The 22,717-nt window shown below is 43.5% G+C and overlaps 1 protein-coding gene across 2 annotated transcripts in view; it reads right to left on the bottom strand.

Moving 5' to 3' along the window:
• The window catches only part of SH3RF2 (SH3 domain containing ring finger 2), a 229,990-nt gene that overhangs the window by 105,351 nt on the left and 101,922 nt on the right, over nt 1–22,717 (bottom strand). The window lies entirely within an intron of this gene.

Raw genomic sequence — 22,717 nt, 5'->3', positions numbered from 1 at the left:
CAGTAGGCGCTGGGTGGTGAAGGCGAGACAGGTTATAACACCCCATCCTCTTATCCTCAGCAATAACGACATTGTGTTCTCTATGTCAGAGCACTATGGCGCGCTAATGCTGTAATGCCACTAATGTTTGCATACGCATTATCATGCAGAACGGACAATTTATCATGCCCTTACTACAACCTTAATGGCCTAAATCCTCTATTCATACCTGGCTGCCTCCATCTGTTTTTCTGATACATTTTCATTGTCCAACATATCTTAAAGTGGTTGTCCGGGCATCTAATAGTGAGAACCTATGCCATCAGCGTCTGATTAGTTGGGGTCTGACATCCAACACTCCCATAATCAGATGTCATTAGTCCACTGGTGGCCTGATATAGAATGAACACAGCTGAACATCTCAGCTCCATTTAATGTGCGGCCGTTGCTGATGAAAAGTGCACATTAGCACCAAGAGTAGATAGGAGAAAATAGATCCAGATAATGTGGAAGAAAATCAGTGAGCACGATTTAGTAATGTAAAGTAATGGCATGGCTGTGATGGTGCTGTAATAAACATTAAATTGATACCTTTGGTGAAGAAATCCACTTTGTGGTTCTTCTTTAATCAGCATGTGAGGTTTTCTGCTAATTAGATTGGGGTGCACAGGGGCCGGACTGTGCACTGGGTCTCCTACACTCTGTCTGTGATCCCATGCCCCTCTGCTTCCTCCAGCCTTTGAATGACCTGCCTCCTCTAATTGAAATTTCAACAGTGACCTCTCATTCACAGACCGCAGGCAGGCGGCGGAGCTGGGAATCACAGACAGGGAGGAGAACACCCAGTGCACAGTCCAGCCCCTGTGCACCGAAATCTAAATGGCATCAAATTTCAAATGGTGATTAAGGAAGAAGTGTATTTCAGCATCATTATCATCCATATCTTCAGTCTTGCATCCATGGAGTCAATGTAGTGTGTCAGTTTCTTAATGTTTTGACGATTAACTTTTTAGGCAGCACCAATCACTGCATACCAAAGACTGATCAGCAAGGTGTACTGTTTTCTTTCACTGTAAATCTCCAGTTTAAAAAGATCTCGCAAGTTGTTAGTAGGGTGTAGGTCAGGGGAGGAATGGGGCCATGTCATTATTGTTTTATCGTTACAGTAAGAACTTTGTCCTTGTCCATTGTTCTGAATACAAGTCATGGTTTTCTTTAAAGAAGCTTGAAGAAAGTCTTTTTAAAAGTAGGTTAAGGAGTTTATTTTGAGTCCATCCCCAACTCGAAAATATCCAACTAGCTCATCTTTTAACCTCTTTCCGACATCGGGTGTAATAGTATACCACTGTCCGACACCCTCCCTTTGATGTGGGCTCCGCTGCTGAGCCCACATCTTTTCCGGCACATGTCAGCTGTTTTGAACAGCTGACGTGCTTCTAACAGCCACGGGTGGAATCGCGATCCACCTGCGACTGTTAACCCATTAAATGCCAGTGTCAAACTCTGACAGTGGTATTTAACATGCACTTCCGGCAAGTGCATCAGAAGTCCCGCTCATCAGTGCCCGTGTCACATGACGGTGGGTTGCCAATGGGTTGGCGTGACAACCAGAAGGTCTGCAGCAGACTTATATGGTTGTCACTGCCGGATTGCTATGAGCACAGCCCACTCATAGCAATCCGGGAGTGACAATTAACAGAAAACCTCACATGCTAATTAAAGAAGAACCATAAAGTGGATTTCTTTACCAAAGGGCCAGCGCAGTGAATATTAATTTCTCTTTAGCCACCGGCTCCTGCCTCCTGTGACCCGCTGCTCCGCCGCTCCCCCTCCCCTGTCATCTTCTGGGACAATGACTCGAGTATAAACCGAGAGGGGCATTTTCAGCACAAAAAATGTGCTGAAAGACTCAGCTTATACTTGAGTATATACGGTACTTAATTACCTTGAACAGGGTTGAACTTTAAGGTTTCCAACAATTTTTTCCATGTGCTTTATATATATATATATATATATTATACATACATATACATATATATACATTTATGTATATATATACACTTAGATGTCTAGATATACATATAAACTAAGTGAATATATTTTGTTAAACTGGATATATACAGTGGGGAAAATAAGTATTTGATACAAAACACGAGGTGTGATGCAGCGCTTAGGGCTTAAGTTACTAGTGGTGCTTAACTAAGTGACTGTGCAACGCAAAGATGGATTGGTGGCAGAGACAAATTGAACAAGTTCCCCATGTTAGTTGTTATAACCCTCCTCTTTCTGGTCCTAACGCCGCTCCGTAGCAGTGTGACATCACATGTAGGCACGCGCGAGCAGGTACCGGCAGCGATCTTCCTCCAGCTGGAACCAGGGATGCCTTCGGCCTTCGGCCAAGGCTCCCTGGTGTTACGCAAGCTGTGACGTGCCTCCCCGCTCCCTACCCTCGATACTCACCAGCAGCAGGAAGCAGACTCTACACCTTCTCCTCCCTCCTGCGTATTCAACGCCGACCGGCCACGCTACCCTGAGGTATCCAGATCCATAGGACGCACGTTCGCAACAAATAGGGTAAGCGCTGATCTTTATAATTATATATTATAATTATATATGCATTATAACAACTAACAAGGGGAACTTGCACAGTCACTTAGTTAAGCACCACTAGTAACTTAACCCCTAAGCACGGCATCACACCTCGTGTTTAGTATTGTTTATAATATATATACAGGATAGGCACAGAACCTGTTTTTTGATCCCAGCAGCTAGGGGTTGGTATTCCTCATCCTCTCTTAGGGGAGGTAGCTGTCCACCCTGTGGTGAGCTCCAGTGTGATCTGTTGTTTCAAGTATTTGATACACTGCCAATTTAGCTAGTTTTCCCACCTACAGGGAATGGAGAGGTCTGTAATTATTATCGTAGATGCACTTCAACTGTTAGATACAAAATCGTAAAAAAAATCCAGAGAATCACATTGTGTGTGTGTGTGTGTGTGTGTGTATATATATATATATATATATATATATATCTATATATATATATATATATATTTTAGCAATTCTACTCACTTGGGAGCGACATGAGTTATCACAGGAACCGTTCCTATTTAAAAGTATGGCTGGTTTATTGCAGTCCTCATAAACCACATGACAGGGAAACTAAAATATAGCCCTTGCTCGGCACAAAGTAAAACATAAAGCAATAGTGCCGGCTTGCCCACCTGGGTAGAGTCCAGCTTCTTAGCAATTTAGCAAAGGCACTCAATGAAGAAGATGTGCACACCTCCCTATACAACCCATGGGTAAGGCAATCAGGCCTTACTTTACAAAGTGAACCACACCCAGGGGTACAGATATAGTGAACAGCCGTCTTTTCCAACTCTTCAGCTGCTTACAATCAACCAGTCATTGCTGATTAACCGCTTTTAGTCCTATATGTAATAAAACATTACTCCAGGTTTACCTTCTATCCTATGTGTCCGACAGCCTCCTTACATACCTCCCCCTCTGCTTAAAGCCGTGGGCTTGAGACTTTCACCAAAAGACATGGGATTCTCGAGAGGGCATCAGGGCATCAGCTTTACCATGTAACTCCCCGCTCTATTTTCCACATGGAAGCAGTAGTCCTTCACGGCTATAAACCAGTGGTAACATGAGCATTTTTCACCTTTTTCTCCCTCGTCCACCTGAGTGTTGCATGGTTTGATGGTAATTTAAATTTTTGCTCTAAGAGATAGTATTACAATGTGTCACCACCTAATTTATAGCCAAGCATTCCTTTTCAACAATGGAATAATTTTTCTTGCATGCCGACAGTTTTGTATTAAGGTAGAGGTCCGACTTCTGAGGCGTCAGTTTGGAGTACAAATTCCTTCTTATAGTCAGGGTAATCAGGACTGGCTGCTTGCACTGAGCTACTTTCAGTTCTTGAAAGGCTGTCTCCACCTCAGATATCCATTTGGCTATGACTGACTTTGTCCACTTAACCCCTTCAGAACATGTGCCATATGTTGATATGCAAACTGCATTCCTGCAGACTGCCGTACATATAATTTTTCACGATTGCCAGGGTTCTCACTGAGTGCCGCTGCGATCAAATTCAGGTGTTGGCTCTATGTGAGCGCTGACACCCTGCAGCAATGCCCACAATTGATGCTAGCACCGATCGTGGGCGATTAAACACTCGGATGCATCTGTCAATAGTGACAGCGACATTGATGGTCATCGCAGAGAGACGGAGCTCCCTCTTTGCTCCCATCAGCACAATGCAATTGCGATCACGTTGTGCCGTTGGTCTCCATGGTGACCCCGGGTCAAAAGAATTGCCAGAGGGTCACCCAAAGATGGTGGCCTGTAAGCTCTTGCTTAAAACTTGAGCTGACATGCCTCCTCCCTGCTTGCGATGCACTGTTTTAATACCCTGTAAAGGAATCACAAGGATGTGTGAAGGAGGCCTAACTCTTAGATTTCAGAGATTTATGATGCATGCTATGGCAACTCTATCAATTAGGACTGATCAGATTCTAGGTGAGGGTCCGAGAGGTTGGATCTTACCTATTTATGATTTATGATGCATGTTATGACAATTGTTCCATTTGATTTGTTTTTAATATTTTGCTTTTAAAGACATACTTATAGGAACTCTAGATTGTGAGTAACGTGCAGTGGAATTAACAGGGCTTTATAAGTGAGTAACATAAATATAGAATATAATGATAATAATGATGCTCAATATATAGATTAAACAACTTAGAGATATATAGGTATGATTGAAACAAACAAAAATAAAAAAAAAGGCATGACAATTGTAGGACAGTGCTTACTGAGTGTGTTGGGGGACACTTGGCAGCAAGATTTAAGGTACTCAGGAACACTTTTTGTACATAACAGTCTATGCGGTTTATTATAGAGTGATAAACCATATCACGAACAGTCCACTACACACTGTATCAGAACATGTCATTAAGTTGCGGTCACTAAACATGCTGGACCTCACTCCGTCCAGTTACCATGGGTGACCGCACAATTCATTACGCTTCTTAGTACTCGTCTTTAATATGGAGTCTCTAAACACGCCAGAATTCTCTGCCCAGTTTCCGCGGGAGACAACATGCCGAACAGTTCATTATATCCACTGGAAAAGCTGCCTTACGGGGATCACCAACTTGCCTGACAGGCATACACCAGTCGGTTCCAGACCTACCGAAGGACGTTAGCTTCCCCAACACAGTAACCGTCACCGACTCTGCAGATCCATAGCCTCACCTTGTGCTCTTCAGGGATCCGGTCCACACACAGGACCTCCCAACACAGAGGTCACTCAGGATCACGGCCTCACCTCGTGCTTTTCAGGGATCCGGCCCTACTCCTAGGACCTCCCAACATAGAGGCCATTCAGGAACATGGCCTCACCAGGTGCTCTTCAGGGATCCGGTCCTCACACCGGACCTCCCAACACAGAGGCTAATCAGGATCACGGCCTCACCTCGTGCTCTTTAGGGATCCGGGCCAACTCCCAGGACCTCCCAACATAGAGGCCATTCAGGAACATGGCTTTACCAGGTGCTCTTCAGGGATCCAGTCCACACACTGGACCTCACAACACCCAGGCCTTTCCTCTCACAGGACCTTACAGTCAAGAACCATTCAGGTCCATACACTCAGAACCATGTGACCCACACCATGGTCACATTATGAAGCTGTAAGCACCCCCATAGGTGGGGGGTGTATGTGTGGTTAGTCAGACCCACCCAGCTCTCCAACTAATCCTGCAAGCCTCCCTTTAAATATAAGCAAATACTTGTAGAACAACAGGTCCTAGAACAACCTCACTTCAGACTTACAACTCAGACTCCCTCTGCGACACATACCGGCCATTTACAATCCTGATGGTCACTATTTCACCAACATAATCACATATATGTCTCCATGCTCATCTCAAGGAGCACCTACAAAGCCTCCCTAGCTGTAACAGGGGTCACTGCATCACACAATATTAAAACTGTAAAGAGAAAGTTTTTAGAAAATAGGAATATTCTAAAAATAAAATATATGCTACATTTTTTAGAACAAGGATTGATTTTTTTTAAATGAAGAAATAGATTATGGGTGTGCCAAGAAGAATTTGAGTATAGCAGGCCAAAAGTAAATACATTCTTGACACTGTATCTCATAGCATGTTCTGACAGATTACGCACCTGTACAAGTTTTACATTTTCACACAGTGCACCTTTGTCTTTAGTTTATGCAAACACAACTTTTTCCAGACACACACAACAATGACAATTATGCTGGTTTTAGCCAACGCCTCTGAAATTATATTGCACGTGTCCAGTACTGTATCATCTGTTTGATCATGAGCAACTTTACATACAGATAATACTCATACAGATTTGCTTAAACAATGTGTCAGCTCATAATGATCATATACTAGAATAAGTACAGTGAAAAAACACTTAACATGCTGCAAGTCTACAATACTTTTAGACATGGGCATACATAGAAATCCATAGCAGAAGTTCTAATTGGGCCCCCCTCAAATAAAAAAAATATTTGACAGGGTCACTAGCCCTAGGGCTAGTTTTCCCAAGAGGATAGTAATCATCAGCGAACCCCCAGCTGCCATGACAGCCTATCGGCACCCCGCGATCATGTGCTATGACACAACCCCATGCCAAGCTGTTAATCAGTGATGTGGGTGGAATTATACAGAGTTCAGCATTCAGAGAACTAATAGGTCCGATGCAGATAAAACATTTATTAATCATAAACTGCAGCATGCAGCCTAGTAAGTAGCGCATCACTGGAATCGGGGTCTCTGTCCCTAAATCATGCTGCTCTCAGCTAAGGTAGAAAATCCTGCTGACAGATTCCCTTTAAACAAATGTCATGCAGCTTAAGATACTTATACACCTTAGGATTTTAACATTTGATCATAGTATGTTCTTGTGGGATCAAAATCTGATCATAATATTTTGTGAGATCATCTTTTATATGTCCTGTTTCTATTTTTAGTGTTTATCTGTATTACAAATACTTTATCAATGTGACCATTTTTTTGGTACATGTACTAATTCTGTTAGGATTATTACATTAAAGGTATATTTATGTGGTGCACAGTGATTACCGCATTTAGGCTTCATGCGTCTGCAGTGTAAAATCTATCTCTGGCTTTAATTTAATTCATGCGATTTATTGACTAATTTGAGAATATGTAATAAAGATTTCATATTATTTATTATTATATTGACTAAAATTCGCTTTTTGCATGGTCTGGAATATTACAGTATATGCTATCTCGGTTATTTCAGAATTTTATATTAGTAATCGTCTCAAGGATTTAGTTTTTTTTTTTTTTTTTAAAGAGATCTGATGAGTGACATCTTAAGCATTACTACCCTCTAATAATGCATCAAGACAAGGGTACAATCATACCTAGCAGACACACAGCCCAAGTAATAAGAAAATGGAGAGTGGGAGGCTCGCATTGCGAGAAGTGGCCTCTAAGTGATACATTGATGGCAGACAAAGATTACGGTGTTCTGCCCTTCACTAATCATCCAATTTCCCACTACACTATTGGATGACACGGTGCAGACTGAAAGCTTCTTCAATTCAAGGTATCCTACATTATTACATTGATTGATTAAAAATGTATTTGATTCAAAAATGTCCTTGGGTGGCACACTAAATAGCCAGGGTTATACTTTTACCAGATCATATACCATTAAAAAACTATATCAGTTCATTCTTTTATTTATTTTATTTTCAGTTTATGCTAATGAAGCTAAAAAGACTTATGTAGAAGAGTAATAATCATCATGTACCTTAATATTCTTATTATCTGAGTTTACATGCAATCCAAATAATTAAACTGATTAATCATTTTGGCTATTAACTTTAATACAATATCTTCCCACTGCCAACTAACCCTATGCCTCCTTACTTTCAGGCACTTCCTACTTCTTGGACTCAGCACCAAACATTTCTCGATGAAGTGCTGAATACATTTTGTTGCCAACACAGAAAACAAAGGCGCTCTCATGAGACACCATATTTGCTGAATCTGCATTAATAATTGCATGGCTAAAAAGTTCTGGTCTAATCTTTGACTCAATGGAACCTGTCAAGGAATCAAAACCTTTCTACCAGGCATCAGGTCTACAAGAACGATAGTCCATCTCCACAAATTGATTTTCAAAGCCCATTAAAAGTTCATGTTTTCATGATTTCCCTAGTATTACACATGGTAATAGAATTATTATCAAGGCATTGCAAATTGCCATAGGTTCTCGATACTGGATATCCTCAAATCATGACCTGTCGGGCAATCTTGAGGGATGGAGTTGAGAAACACTCTCCTAGAAGACTCATCCTGACCTGTTCAATATCCAGGTTATCCATTAATTTTAACTGTCGGTAATACAATATTTTCCTTATTCATTAACTGTCCACTTCTTAACCCCCTGACGAAGTATTAAGGTCCGAAACGCACGTTAGGGAGTGTGCACCATCCACTCAGGTAATCTCATTCCCTCCTCAGTACCTTTTCCCACAGCTTTAGCAGTGACCCCATTCATTTCCACATATCTCTCTCACTGCTCCCGTACTTCTCGCTTCCAGGTCTTGTACTCAGACACCTCCCTAAAGGAACATACATATTTTGGTAATTCATTCGAGTTACATATACTCTTGTATGGTTCCTCAGTAGTGTGTCTCGCACTGGCCTCTATATTTTCTCTGTGGGACACCTTACTCCTTACTACTGAAGCGATGTATGCTTTGCATGGCATATTGTATCCATGATATATACAGTATTTATGTTTTTGATCTACTGTATTTCATACATTTACTTGCCATATACATTCCCTAGTGGTTTTGGTTTTTCTCACTGTCACATTCTTTTACTGTGTTTATTTATGTGTTCTTTTTATTAATTGTGTGGCTCCCTTTTGTTGTGTTGTTACCACTTACCACTTTTTGCCAAATAAAGGTATTTTATCTTTACATACTGTATTTTTCGGACCATAAGACGCATCTTTTTCCCAAATTTTTTTTGGGGAAAATGGGTGTGTGTCTTATGGTCGCAATATACTTACAAATCTTGGTAGCGGTCCCGGTGGTGGAGGTCCCAATGCAGCTGGAGCTGTGCTCTATGGTGCGGTGGTGTCCAGACACTGTGGTGTGGCTGCAGCAGGGCTCTGTGCTGCATGGGGGGCCCCACCGGCATTCAGTCAAAGCCTGGAAGCCCCCGCAGCTCCATTGCTGCGACATGGTGGCCTCCAGAAAGATGGCCGCCGGGGGCGCCGCATGCTCAGATTCAAATCTCATTGCCGAGATCAGAATCTGAGCATGCGCCGTCCTTGGCGGCCACCTTTCCAGAGGCCACCAGCAGCCATCTTTCCAGAGGCCTCTGTGTCGCAGCAACGGAGCTGCAGGAGCTTCTGGACTTTGACGAAATGCCGGCGGAGCCCCCCATGCAGCAAAGAGAGCTGTTGCCACCCCAACACAGAGCTCCAACACCAAAGCCCCACAGAGCCCCGCTACCCTACAAGCCACCACAGCCCCACAGAGCACTGCAGCCCCACAGAGCAGCAGCACCGCCGCACCAGCCTGGGATGGGATTTCCCGGAGGCCACCGCACCAGCCTGACCACCAAACAACCTCTGTGACTACTCCCCAAGTGCCAAAACCCCTCCCCGGTAAGCTGAATTCAGACTGTAAGACAGACCCCCATTTGACACATTTTTTTTCCCTATTTATCTTCTGAAAATGTGGGGTGCGTCTTATGGTCCGGTGTGTCTTATAGTCTGAAAAATACGGTGATTGTCCCAATTTTTCATTGACCACATGTTCGGCTTCTTCTTTTTGGTTCTCACAATTTCTCCGAATGGTCTGCTCAGCAGATATATATCTCCCACCCTATATGAGATTTTATATACCACCTTGTCTAAGGGTACCGTCACACAGTGGCATTTTGATCGCTACGACGGCACGATTCGTGACGTTCCAGCGATATAGTTACGATCTCGCAGTGTCTGACACGCTCCTGCGATCAGGGACCCCGTTGAGAATCGTACGTCGTAGCAGATCGTTTGAAACTTTCTTTCGTCGTCTAGTGTCCTGCTGTGGCGGCATGATCGCATGGTGTAACAAAGGTGTGCACGATATTGTATACGATGTGCGCATAGTAACCAACGGCTTCTACATCGCACATACGTCATGAAATTATTGCTCCAGCGTCGTACATTGCAAAGTGTGACAGCAGTCTACGACGCTGGAGCAATATTGTTACGATGCTGGAGGGTCACGGATCGTACCGTCGTAGCGATCAAAATGCCACTGTGTGACGGTACTCTAAGTGCATATATCTATTGCTGCGTCCATCACGTTTTAAATCACTGATTAACTTTGTAATGACAAATCATGACACCAAATTTCAGCAGCCAGACCTGTCTCACTCAGCTGATTGCTTCAGTGACTTTCTTTTGAAAAGAAGGCGTCTATTTGGATTAACTCATTTACAAAATTATTGTGTGTTGCTTGACAAGTATTATGAGAGTACATATTAGCCAAACCCTTATCTAATAAATTAATGATTATAATATAAGTAATTCTGTGTATAGTTAAAGAGGTTGTCCGATCCCGAAAGCCAATTTTTTTAAGCTAATCTCTGCTGTATTGTGATACTGTATATGACATCCCTTACATATTACCTTTAACAGGTTGTCTATGTTCTAGTAAGTAAAGCCAACACTGCATTAGTAATTCCATGAATAGATTTTAATTTTACATAAAAAAGGTGTAGCCAAATTGCAATTGAAATAATAGTTTACCATAGTTATCGAAATTTTTAGCTTTCCAAATTCATCACTTAATTGTCATTTGGCTTTGCTGAGAAGTACAGAACACTTGTTAGTGCATACAATTTGTTCTCTGTACTTCTCCCCTTTGCAGCGCCATACAGCTTTGAAGCAATCAGTTCCAATAACATTTATCTTGGTCTCATCACTCCATTGCAAAGAGTCACAGTAGTTTTCATATTTTTCAGCTTGGGTCCTGGAAAACTGTAGGTGTTTTTTTTTTATTCATGAGCTTCAAGAGAGGCTTCCTTCGTGGACAACATCTATGCATGCCATTCCTTAGCAGTGTATGCTGTATTGTGTCACAGGAAACATTCACCCCAGTTTGGCTTTTTATTTCTTTAGCTAACTGCAGTGAATTTGCATGTGAATTTTCTTCAACTCTTCTCATCAGAAGATGTTCCTATAAAGAGGTTAACCTGGATGTCTTTGTGAGATCGTCGCAGTAACATCTTTGTTACATTTTTGCCTTCCTTCTGCTACAGTATTCTGACTGATCATTAAAGGTTTGGTGACCTTATTGTAGCCTTCACCTTTCTGAAGTAAATAAATATTTTCTTTTTCAGGTCTAGTGACATTTCTCTTCCATGTGGTGCCATTGCTGACGGCATCAAATGGGAAGGGGCTTTTTTTGTTAAGTAATGCCATTTTATAGCCAACTGTCTACTGGACGCCCGTTTTAGAAATAAATTTACCTGTGACTGAATTCTTGTTAATTAGAATGAGGTAGTCTAAACTTTGCTCGTAAGAATCTCATTAGAGTGTACTCATTGTTGCAACATGGTCCTGAATGGATTTGTTAGGAAAATTACTTTTTGGGGTGTGCAAAATAACAGATCTTGTCTGCAATCAATTGCCCATATTTGTGGGGATACTTTCAATTGATTTGCAGTGTACCAATTTACACTGACACGGTATATATCTATATCTCTCTCAATATATATAGATAGATATGAACATTCACACACACTGTAGGCTGTTGTTGACAATTGTGGTAGATCAGCTCACTCAGCTGCACACGGAGGTAGTCACGGGAACACTGCGGCTTTAAAGATGCACTTGGTTTATTTGACACAGCGTAAACCATGTGTATGCACAAAATATACACAGCTCTCTGGGCAAAACAAAACAAAATGGTAGCACTAGATACAGTCCTTGCATTAGTGGGGATCAGCCCACTCAGAGTTAGCAAGACCCACGGATCAGACATAAACAAACACAAGCCACTTCTCTGGGGTTTTCCTCTCCAGCCATTTTTTGGGGAAAAAATATGCATGTGGTCAATTTAAGGAGCGCTCCTTAAATTGACCACATACATATTTTTTCCAAAAAACGTTGATATTCTCCTTGAGGGATTGTGACTGGAGCAGCTTGGGGTCATAGAGTTCATCTCCAGGACACAGGGCCTGAAGTGACATCACATTCTCTGTAGTGGCATCACGTGACTGGATCTTGGGCCCACGTGACCAGACCAGGAAGCACAGCACATAAGCAGTCCGAGAGCAACAGAGCAGAAGTGCATGGAGAAGTCTGCTACCGGAGTTGTGCAGGGGTTCACAACCCTTCCAGGTAAGAGGCTAATCCCCCCCACCTTTCATTGAAACATCCCAATTAAAACACCTGGTGCTTCTCATGCTGCACTCTTCCATGTATATTGTCCTCTCCAGCCACTGACATCCTCCTGCCTTTGTTGGCCAGCTACTTAAGCCCCAGACCATGTGACTTCTCCGCCCATGTGACTGATCACATGACATCACACAGGTCCTGTCAGCACACAGCGGTCCGGCTCTGCAGGTGGAGCTAAGGTGGACATCCTCCCACTCACTCTATGGATGCCCCCATAAAAACCAGCCTATTATGCAACTTAGCTTGACCTCATAGCATGTAGTGTGCTGAAGGATAATACTCTGGGTTTTACATCACTGATGCCATTAAGCATAGTGACACTTATCTCTCTCCGGTACTTTACCAGTAACTTTGTCACACACTGCTAAAGATTTTCAGAGACCAACTTAAGAGACTGTGCAGTTTTGGGGACAATGGAATTTTTTTTCTCAAAACTTGTCTACATCTCATTTTCACTGAAATGAATGGCACTAATGTCTAATGACACATCTCATGGTACTTTTTCTTGGAAAAAGATCTTTCTCCCAAAACTGACAACCTCTTTAAAAAGGAGTTCTTTAGACTGGTACATACTTATAAGGGACTACATTTTAACATAGAGGGTAGAATCAAATTAAGGTATAAGTAGAATATTATCTAAAACACAGCCAAAATAAGGCTTAGCTTTGTTCAGAAGTGTATTAGGGTTGTCATAGAAATACATAAGGCCTCTAGTCTGTAGATCCCTACGACTCCTATATTAGAGGAGAATATTGCTATATACACTGTATGGTGTCTGATAAAGGCTGTAAGGCATTGCACAAAGGTCATGTGTCTTAACTGAAATAATCTATCCTAGATTACAGCTGTGATGAAGGCAATGTGGTGCAAGGTAACAGAGCACCTCCAGCAAGACACCTGATGCAGCTTATCTAATGAAATGAAGCAGACATTTATTTTTGCCAGAAAGCAAAATTTCCATTTCCAAAACATTATTGTAGATTAAACAGTATTTCACGTGGATTAATGCGTATGGATTTAGATGGAGAACACAAGCTTAGAAAATTACATAGAACTAGAAATACCTTAGCCATGAAATGTGGACATTTCCCTATGGGAAGCCTGGAATAAATAACAGGTGTCTCCGTATAACTGCTATCAAGGACTTCATTTGTACGTTCACTTGCAATCTGCTCCTCTGCGCGTCACACATGAGAAACAAACTGCAGCAAAATGAAGTGGAACAATGCAATTTATTTAGCAAGAAAATGTCCAGAAGTGTCATGGAACTGCGCTGCCTCGCTGCATGCACAGACTCATTAACATATTCACGATTTCATTTATTACCTCCTTAGCAAAAGCATTTATCCTATTAAGGGTGGCATGGGTACTTGCAGTTTTGATGTTTTTAGTGTAAAATTGGGCTTTTAGTGTTAAGGAAAGGGCCTATTAAGCAGATCTAATAATTAGTAAAGCATTAACTAAACATTATTGGCCCCGGATAACTAGAGACCCGTGGCTCCATTACTTAAGTGTTCATCAATTTTAAATACATTGCTTTAGTTACTGTATCTTGAACTGTGCTTAGTAATGTCTTACTATGCAGACCTGTATCCGCAATTAGCAGCGTAGACTTGTAAAATAGAGAAATAAAGAGGTTGGCCACTACTATTTATATTGGAAGTCTAGCCTTAGGATAAGCCATCAATATCTGACCAGTGGGCGTGGCAACACCAGTCTCCATCATTTGTTACTGGCACCAGTGTCATTTCTATACTGGCCATTGCCAGATACTGCAGATCCTCCCCCAATAGGGGTCGATCTGTAGTGTGTGGTCGCAGTCACTATAGTTTTGATGCAACAGCTGTTGTGACACCCCAGGAATTCGGTTGTCACAGTGGTATTGCCTTCCTCACGGGGAGAGTGATGCCATGCTTGGAAGCGACGAGGATCCCTTTATCAGGTAACATGTGCACACAACACTGTTCTGACTCCAGGCCAGGAGGGGAAGCTCTAGACCCGGTTTAAGAGTAGCTTCCCTATATATTCTGTGTGGAGGAGTTAGTAGTGAGTCTGAAGGAGTAAGGAGTGTAAGAGTCAGTCAAGAAGAGAGCTGGAGCCATGCAGATACAAGGTTCTGCAGCTCCTGAGAGAGTAGTTTGAGAGGAAAGCTGGGGCCGTGCAGACACAAGGTTCTGCAGCTCCTGGAAAGAGAAGAGAGACATTGCAGATTGTAAGAGACTGTGAGGGGAGAAGGAGCACAGGAGAAGTGAGGAGCTGGAGGGGAGCTGCGACTGAGCTCCCTCCATGCTAAAGCGCAGAAACCGGAGGTCAGAATTCCGAGCTTGTGGGGGTAACTGTATTCCCCACAGCAGAAACCGGCGGGAAGGAGATTTCAAGTTGCCTGTCCACCGCTACATCTGAAGGCACAGCAGCATATAGAGCCCGGAGACGCCCCAAGTAGGGACACCTGTAAAAAGGCACGAGTTGCCAACCATATAGATATTGTCCTATTAGTAGGACAGAGAGAGAAAGTGAGGACCTTTTGAGAAGCTTTAGGCAGCAAGGAACTACAACACTGTGCAGTAAGGGAAGGCTTCCAACCCCACCTGGCTATCGGGATTCCGAATCGCTTCCAGGCTGCCCGGACCTCACCATCACCTGTGATCCATACCCTGGACTGTGGCTGCCTTCTAACAGTAAAAGGCAAAGAGACTGCAACCTTGTGTCCTCTAATTGTTTCCGGCACTACACCGTCTGTCATCTTTGCCTACTACACCGGGAGCCCTGGGGACTAGGCTTCACTGTAGGAAGCCATACCATCCCTGCTGCAATAACATCATCCCCAGTGGACCTCATTAAGCAGCGTCGGTCATCCCTGACCGAATACCACAGGTGGCGTCACGAACAAACTTTATTCACAATTACCCCTTTAAAGACCTTCCCTTTAACTTGGGCATCCAGGGCCATGGACTGGGTTGCTGCCACCATGACTACCCCTTTAATGACAACCGGACCCGGCCCGAGTACCCCAGGGTCCTGGTGGGCATTCCACTGTGTTCCAGCAGCATAGGGGAACTTCTCGCTGGCGCCAGTAACAGCTGATCAAGGGAGGCGTGAGATGTCAAATGCCCACCAATCAGATATTTATGACCTATCCTAAAGATAGGCTGTCATTAAAAAAGTAGTGGCCAACCGCTTTAAGTACTTTAGAGTCAAGGCATTGTCCTGGGGACAGTTTAGGAGGAAGGACCATATAAGAGGAGATATGAGTGGATGCAGGTCGCATGGTGTGTAGTCGATGTGCATCATTGGAGTTGGAGCAGTAGAGAGGGAGCCGAGAGTGTTAGATTTCAGGAATGATGGTGGAATAACCATGTGAGGGTACAACAGGGAAGATAAACAGTGAAGGCTTCACTAGCCACATGTAATGTCAGCAGGGCTGTCAGAAAGGATTTACCACAAGCCTAAAGGTACCGTCACATTAAGCGACGCTGCAGCGATATAGACAACGATGCCGATCGCTGCAGCGTCGCTGTGTGGTTGCTGGGGAGCTGTCACACAGACAGCTCTCCAGCGACCAACGATGCCGAAATCCCCGGGTAACCAGGGTAAACATCGGGTTACTAAGCGCAGGGCCGCGCTTAGTAACCCGATGTTTACCCTGGTTACCATTGTAAATGTAAAAAAAAAACCACATACTCACATTCCGGTGCCTGTCATGTCCCCCGGCGTCCGCTTCCCTGCACTCCTCCTGCATCCTGTGTAAGCACCGGCCGTTTAGCAGAGCGGTGATGTCACCGCTGTGCTCTGCTTTACGGCCAGCCGGTGCTGACACAGGATGCAGGAGGAGTGCAGGGAAGCGGATGCCGGGGGACGCGACAGACACCGGAATGTAAGCATGTAGTGTTTTTTTTTTTACATTACAATGGTAACCAGGGTAAATATCCGGTTACTAAGCGCGGCCCTGCGCTTAGTAACCTGATGTTTGCCCTGGTTACAAGTGAAGACATCGCTGGATCGGCGTCACACACGAAATAAGGTGCTGGCCTTCTAGCTCCGACCAGCGATCTCACAGCAGGATCCTGATCGCTGCTGCGTGTCAAACACAACGATATCGCTATCCAGGACGCTGCAACATCACGGATCGCTATCGTTATCGTTCTAAAGTCGCTCAGTGTGAAGGTACCATAACAGGATTTTGAGCAGATAGCACCACAAGAGTAAACACAAGTCAGCTAGCATAATCAGGGGAGAGAAGCCTAGAAGCAGATATGGACTGGGGCTGAAATTCAGTCCTGGCATTTGAAATAACACAGGCCCATCCCCAGGCACCAGATGGGATATATCACTACTAATATTACCCTGAATGGAGGAAAGCAAGATTACCTACAAGATCAAATATTTCTAATGATACCCGGGGCCTGCTGGGGTACGTGACGGAGTCAGCAACTTTGTGCTCCATCACAACTCTTAAGGCTATGTTCACACCTTGCGTCGGGTCCCTGCGGGTTCTCCCGCAGCGGATTTGATAAATCTGCAGGGCAAAACAACTGCGGTTCTCCCTGCAGATTTATCGCGGTTTGTTCCGCGTTTTCCGCTGCGGGTTTCCGCCTATACTATTGATGCTGCATATGCAGCAATATGCAGCATCAATAGTAATGTTAAAAATAATAAAAATTGGTTATACTCACCCTCTGATGTCCGGATCTCCTGGGCGCTGCACCCGGAGGTCCGGTTCCTAAGATGCTGTGGGAGAAGGACCCTTCGTGACGTCACCGCAGGTCCTGGTCGCACAGCAACTCTGACCGGACAGCCGCATGCAGCGCCCAGGAGCTCCGGACATCAGAGGGTGAGTATAACCAGATTTTTTATTTTTTAACCCCAAATATGGTTCCCAGGGCCTGGAGGAGAGTCTCCTCTCCTCCACCCCGGGTACCACCCGCACATTATCCGCTTACTTCCCGCAACGTGGGCACAGCCCCATGCGGGAAGTAAGCGGTTCAATGTATTCCTATGGGTGCAGAATCGCAGCGATTCTGCACAAAGAAGTGACATGCTGCGGGTTGTAAACCGCTGCGTTCCCGCGCGGTTTTTCCCGCAGCATGTGCACAGCGGTTTGCGGTTTCCATAGGGTTTACATGTTACTGTAAACGCTATGGAAACTGCTGCGGACCCGCAACATCAAAATCGCGGCGGTTCCGCGGTAAAAACCGCTAAGTGTGAATATAGCCTAACAGTACGGGTGTCTTGAAAACACTGATCCTGCTAACAATGTAGCAGACAAGGCAGCCCACGACCTGACAGGCCCTTCTGGCATTTGCCAGTTTGCCAGATGGCCAGTCCGGCCCTGTCTGGAAGCATCAAAAGGGCGCATGGTGTACCAACTGCATACCTAACAGTATGGTCAGTCTGTGTTGTTCCAGTTAACATTTCAGAGTTATTTAATATGACTCATCAGAAATAGATCAGAGAATTGCACGGCACACCAAGAAGAAGTTCCTGTCATCTGTTTAGAGATAGACATTTTATGAAGATTCTTTGCATAACTCATTTTAGGAGGCCCTATTTTCACTGTGCAGAGAGAGCTAAAAAGTTCATGTTGGGGACGTTTGCACCCTTTGCTAGTCAGAAACTGTGCATTTCTGTTCATTATTTGTCACTATTCACAAATGTTTTTTCCCAGAGTCCTGCCCAAGCCATATATCGCAAAGTTCAGTAAAGCAAGAGTTAACAGGTTAATCGCACCTGAGTATCTATAGTTTGCATGACACTTCCTCACAGACTGTTGATGTAAAATGGTTCTGGTTTCGATTCTTCTTTAGTGTATATATAGAATTTGTTGTGGCCATCTGTAAGGGGCAAGTGTTGTCCTAAAACCAAGTTTAGTACAGAAATGTGATGAATGGAAATAATGACCTAAAACTTTGAAAATCTGACGAGTCACGTTCAAATATGAAATAAATGGTCTGCTGTGAATTTGTCTGGAAATTTGAGCTAAAATTCATAAATTGAGACTGGAGTTTTGTAACATGTCTGATGGAGGCCATAATCTAGTAGTCTGATGTTCCTCATAGTGCCAGATTAGAAAGGTTGGCTGGTTCTAATATTGTAAATGAAAAGAGCAACTGTGTTGTCATTCATTACATCTAATGAAGCAGACCTCTGGTAAAATATCCTAAGAAAGTACTGCAAGGAGTACAGCTGCATCCCAGCAGCACACATACATATTTTATATACATTATTCAGTCGCCTAAGGGGCATTCCTTCTTTAAAATTCTGCATAAAGAGACATTTGTTGCTTGCATTGTACAACTAGACAATGATTATTAATGAAAAATGTCTACTTCATTTATTAAACAAGATATTTTTGCTGTTTTTATGGAATAACGGCAGGTGAGGAAGAGAAACGCATAAATCGGATCATTAGAAAACCACCACCAATCCCTTTTGATTCAAAGACAAGGTATGTGCCTCACCTGCATTAAAAATGAATGTCTAGACGCTGACAAGGTTGAAAACTGGGCCTCTTCTAGCACGTACCAGAAATAAAATTTACATTGCCTTTCCAAGGCAAAATGTATAAATAAATTAAGCCGGCACTTTCTGTTTCAAATTGTAAAATACATTTTAGGAGCGCGCTTGCTCCTACTTTACATATCATTTATGAGTCGGAGCTAAACAAAGTCTATAAAAGTAGTGCACTTACTGATACTATAGTTCAGAATAATATTTACAATATTCAGAACTTTCTGCAAACTATGAAATGTCTAAGAACTTTTTATATACAGAGTTCGTCACAAGTTAGGTAAACAATTATGATCTTCGGCATAGAGCTAATTATTTTGGCTCATACACATAGCCGTATTATACATCCATAGTCAGTGGCGTAACTACAAAGTTATGGGCCCCGTGCGAACTTTCAAATGGGCCCCCCCCCCCCACCATGCCAAAATATTTTCCACCCAAATTCACATTTTCCCTATTCATTTTGCACACTATAGCTTTACTGCAAAGTTGTATAGTGTGACCTCAGTGGCATAACTATCAGGTGCCCCATCCTGGTATATATTTGTCCCCCGTACTGCCATTGTTATGTAATGTATAAAAGAAAATAAACCATTATACTCATCAGGGACTTACATAGAAGTCATGGGGATCCATAAGAAGTATAATGCACCCCCATAGTCCTCTATATAATATACTGCACAGTTCATAGTCATCCATATAGTATACACTCCCCGTAGTCCTCCATATAGTATAATACACTCCCCATAGTCCTCCGTATAGTATTATACACTCCTCAGTCCTCCATATTGTATAATATACTCGTCATAGTCCTCCATATATTAAAATACACTCCTCATAGTGGTCCATATAACATAATACACTGCTCAGTCCTCCATATAGTATAATACACTCCTCAGTCCTCCATACAGTATAAAACACTCCTCATAGTGCTCCATATAGTATAATGCACCTCCATCATCATCCATGTTGTACAATTCACTTCCCATAGTATAATGCACCCCATAGTTCTTCATATAGTATAATGTATTCCCCATAGTCCTTGATACGGTATAATGCAGCCCACATATAGTATAATGCAGCCACCCCAGAGTATAATGCAGCCACCCCACAAAAGTATAATGCAGCCCCTCCATACAGGGACAGTTAGTAAGACACAGGCAAATGGTGACTAGGGAGTAGGGGAGAAGGACCCAAGGGGGCTAGAGGAGACAGGCACAAGGGTGACACAGGGGTGCTAGGGAGCAAGGAAGACAGGCACAAGGGGACACATGGGCAAGGGAGACTGACACAAGGGAACACATATGGACTAGTGGGCAAGGGAGACTGACACAAGGGAACACATGGAGACTAGTGGGCAAGGGAGACTGACACAAGGGGACACATAGGGATTGTGGGCAAGGGAGACTGACACAAGGGGACACACGGGGACTAGTGGGCAAGGGAGACTGACAAGGGAACTAGTGGGCAAGGGAGACTGACACAAGGGGACTAGTGGGCAAGGGAGACTGCACAAGGGGACTAGTGGGCAAGGGAGACTGACACAAGGGAACACACGAGGACAAGGGACATAAGCACAAGGGGACAAGGGAGACAGACACAAGGGGACACACAGGGACTAGTGGGCAAGGGAGACTGACACAAGGGGACACACGGGGACAAGAGACACAAGCACAAGGGGACAAGGGAGACAGGCACAAGGGGACACACAGGGACTAGTGGGCAAGGGAGACTGACAAGGGGACACAAGGGGACAAGGGACACAAGCACAATGGGACAAGGGAGACAGACACAAGGGGACACACATGAACTAGTGGGCAAGGGAGACTGATACACGGGGACAAGGGACACAAATACAAGGGGACAAGGGAGACAGGCACAATGAATCAATCTAATGTAGGGAAGATTCCCATCAAATCCTTTTAGCTTCTCGTTAACTACTAGTTATCTTCTCATTGTAACCTATGTGCGGGGTCCTTATATGTACGCAACTCTTAGTTGTTCAAGATCAGCCAGTCACATTTACAGTGGTGTTCCTCGCTTTCAGGCACTGGCAGAGATGTATGGTAGCTTGTGTGCAGTGTACATGACTACCCATCTGGTGTAACAGACTGAAATGCTGTCCAGTAAGGTAGTACTACTGACTGATCAATGGACCAATTACTGCAATGGTGGGTAATCAGTAGTTACAGTGCCTTTTTTAAAAGCCTCTACCTTATTGCCTGCAGCCTAGTATTGCATTAATTTACAACACTGATGCATTTATTAGACATAAATTCTCCCCGTCTGGAAATGTTGGTACTCCTGTCTTAACAAGGATCTGTTGCTGCTTACACTGTACATTCTATTTTGACAATATTTACCCTTTGTAGCCTACAAGTACTTAATCAGCCTTATGCCTGGTTGAAACGGCCATGTTTGACCATCTGCATAGCGACCGCAATTCCTGAACTTTCCACGAGTCTCATGACTTGAACTTACAGGCTTTTAGGCTTAACTGTGTTTTTAAAGATGCTGCCCAGTCTTAAATTAAGCTATATGACTGCAGACTTGTGAATCCTCGCATTGGGTGCATTACCCGATGTGAGAATTTTCTGGTGCTGGGAGCGGCGGGTGCATGACTGCTTGTATGTGATTTGCATACATGTCGTTACATTTCAAATAGATTAGCAGATCCTAGCTCAATGCATGTGTATTGGACGAGGCTGAATACAGTCTAGTCGGAATGTGGCTGGAATATTCTCCTGACACAGCCACCGGAGAATCCTCACTGCGTGCAAAGTATGCGATGTGAGGATCCACAAGTCTGCAGTCACAAACAGACTGCAGACTTGTAGCTCAAGACCGGACAACCCCTTTAAGTTTGAGTTGGGAAACCTGTGGTCTGGCAGGAAGAATTCCAGTATATATGAACTATGACATTTGGTCTTCTTTCCTGAGCATCATTCTCAAATTGCTTCTTTCATTCGTTTACAGGAGATTAGACTTTTTACAGGAGCACAGTTAGATCAGAGACTCAGGCCTCTCTACCTTTAAGAGTACCCCAGGTCAGGCATAGTTAGGGTTCCAGCTCCAGGGACAGTTTGAGGCCCCTCTTCCTAACTGAAGACCGTCACAGCGTGACATACTGGCAGGACTGAATGGTATGTACAATACATGGTGATGTAATTGGGTTTGTTTTTTTAGTCTCATCAGCCAAACATTATGTTACAGACTGATGATTCAAGGTTACAAACACAATCTTATGTCAGTATGGCTGATGGAGCATATCGTTGCTCATTTATATGTAACATAATGTGCTAACTGATGTATTATATTCTTTGCTGGTTCACAGTTCACTGACAGTTCCAACTTGAAGATGGTATCTAATGTAAGGTATACTCCCAAGTGGCATGTGCTAGTTATTATTAAGTGGAAACTCCTACATGATTCCTCTCATCCACTTATCCCATTCTACTGCATTATTATTTCATGACCATACTCTCACTGTTCTCTCCCTTCTTTAAAAGTCAGACTGAGTCATAGAAAGTCAATTTTATTTGTCGGCAATCTTGTCTTCTCTAACAAAGCTGAAAAACAGGTTACATTGCAAACTCACTGCAAGGATAGCAAACATGACCTCATCATACTATTCATATCAGTTGCATGGTTTACTCCATTAAAGAAGTTACCCAAATGTATCATACAGCAAGTTAAGGACTTCATCACTTCAAATACAGCAGTTATAATAACTAGGGTTGA

The sequence above is a fragment of the Ranitomeya imitator genome, chromosome 4 (assembly GCF_032444005.1).
Source record: "Ranitomeya imitator isolate aRanImi1 chromosome 4, aRanImi1.pri, whole genome shotgun sequence".
In the NCBI taxonomy this organism is placed as follows: domain Eukaryota; kingdom Metazoa; phylum Chordata; class Amphibia; order Anura; family Dendrobatidae; genus Ranitomeya; species Ranitomeya imitator.
This window is presented reverse-complemented; position numbering and strand designations above follow the sequence as displayed.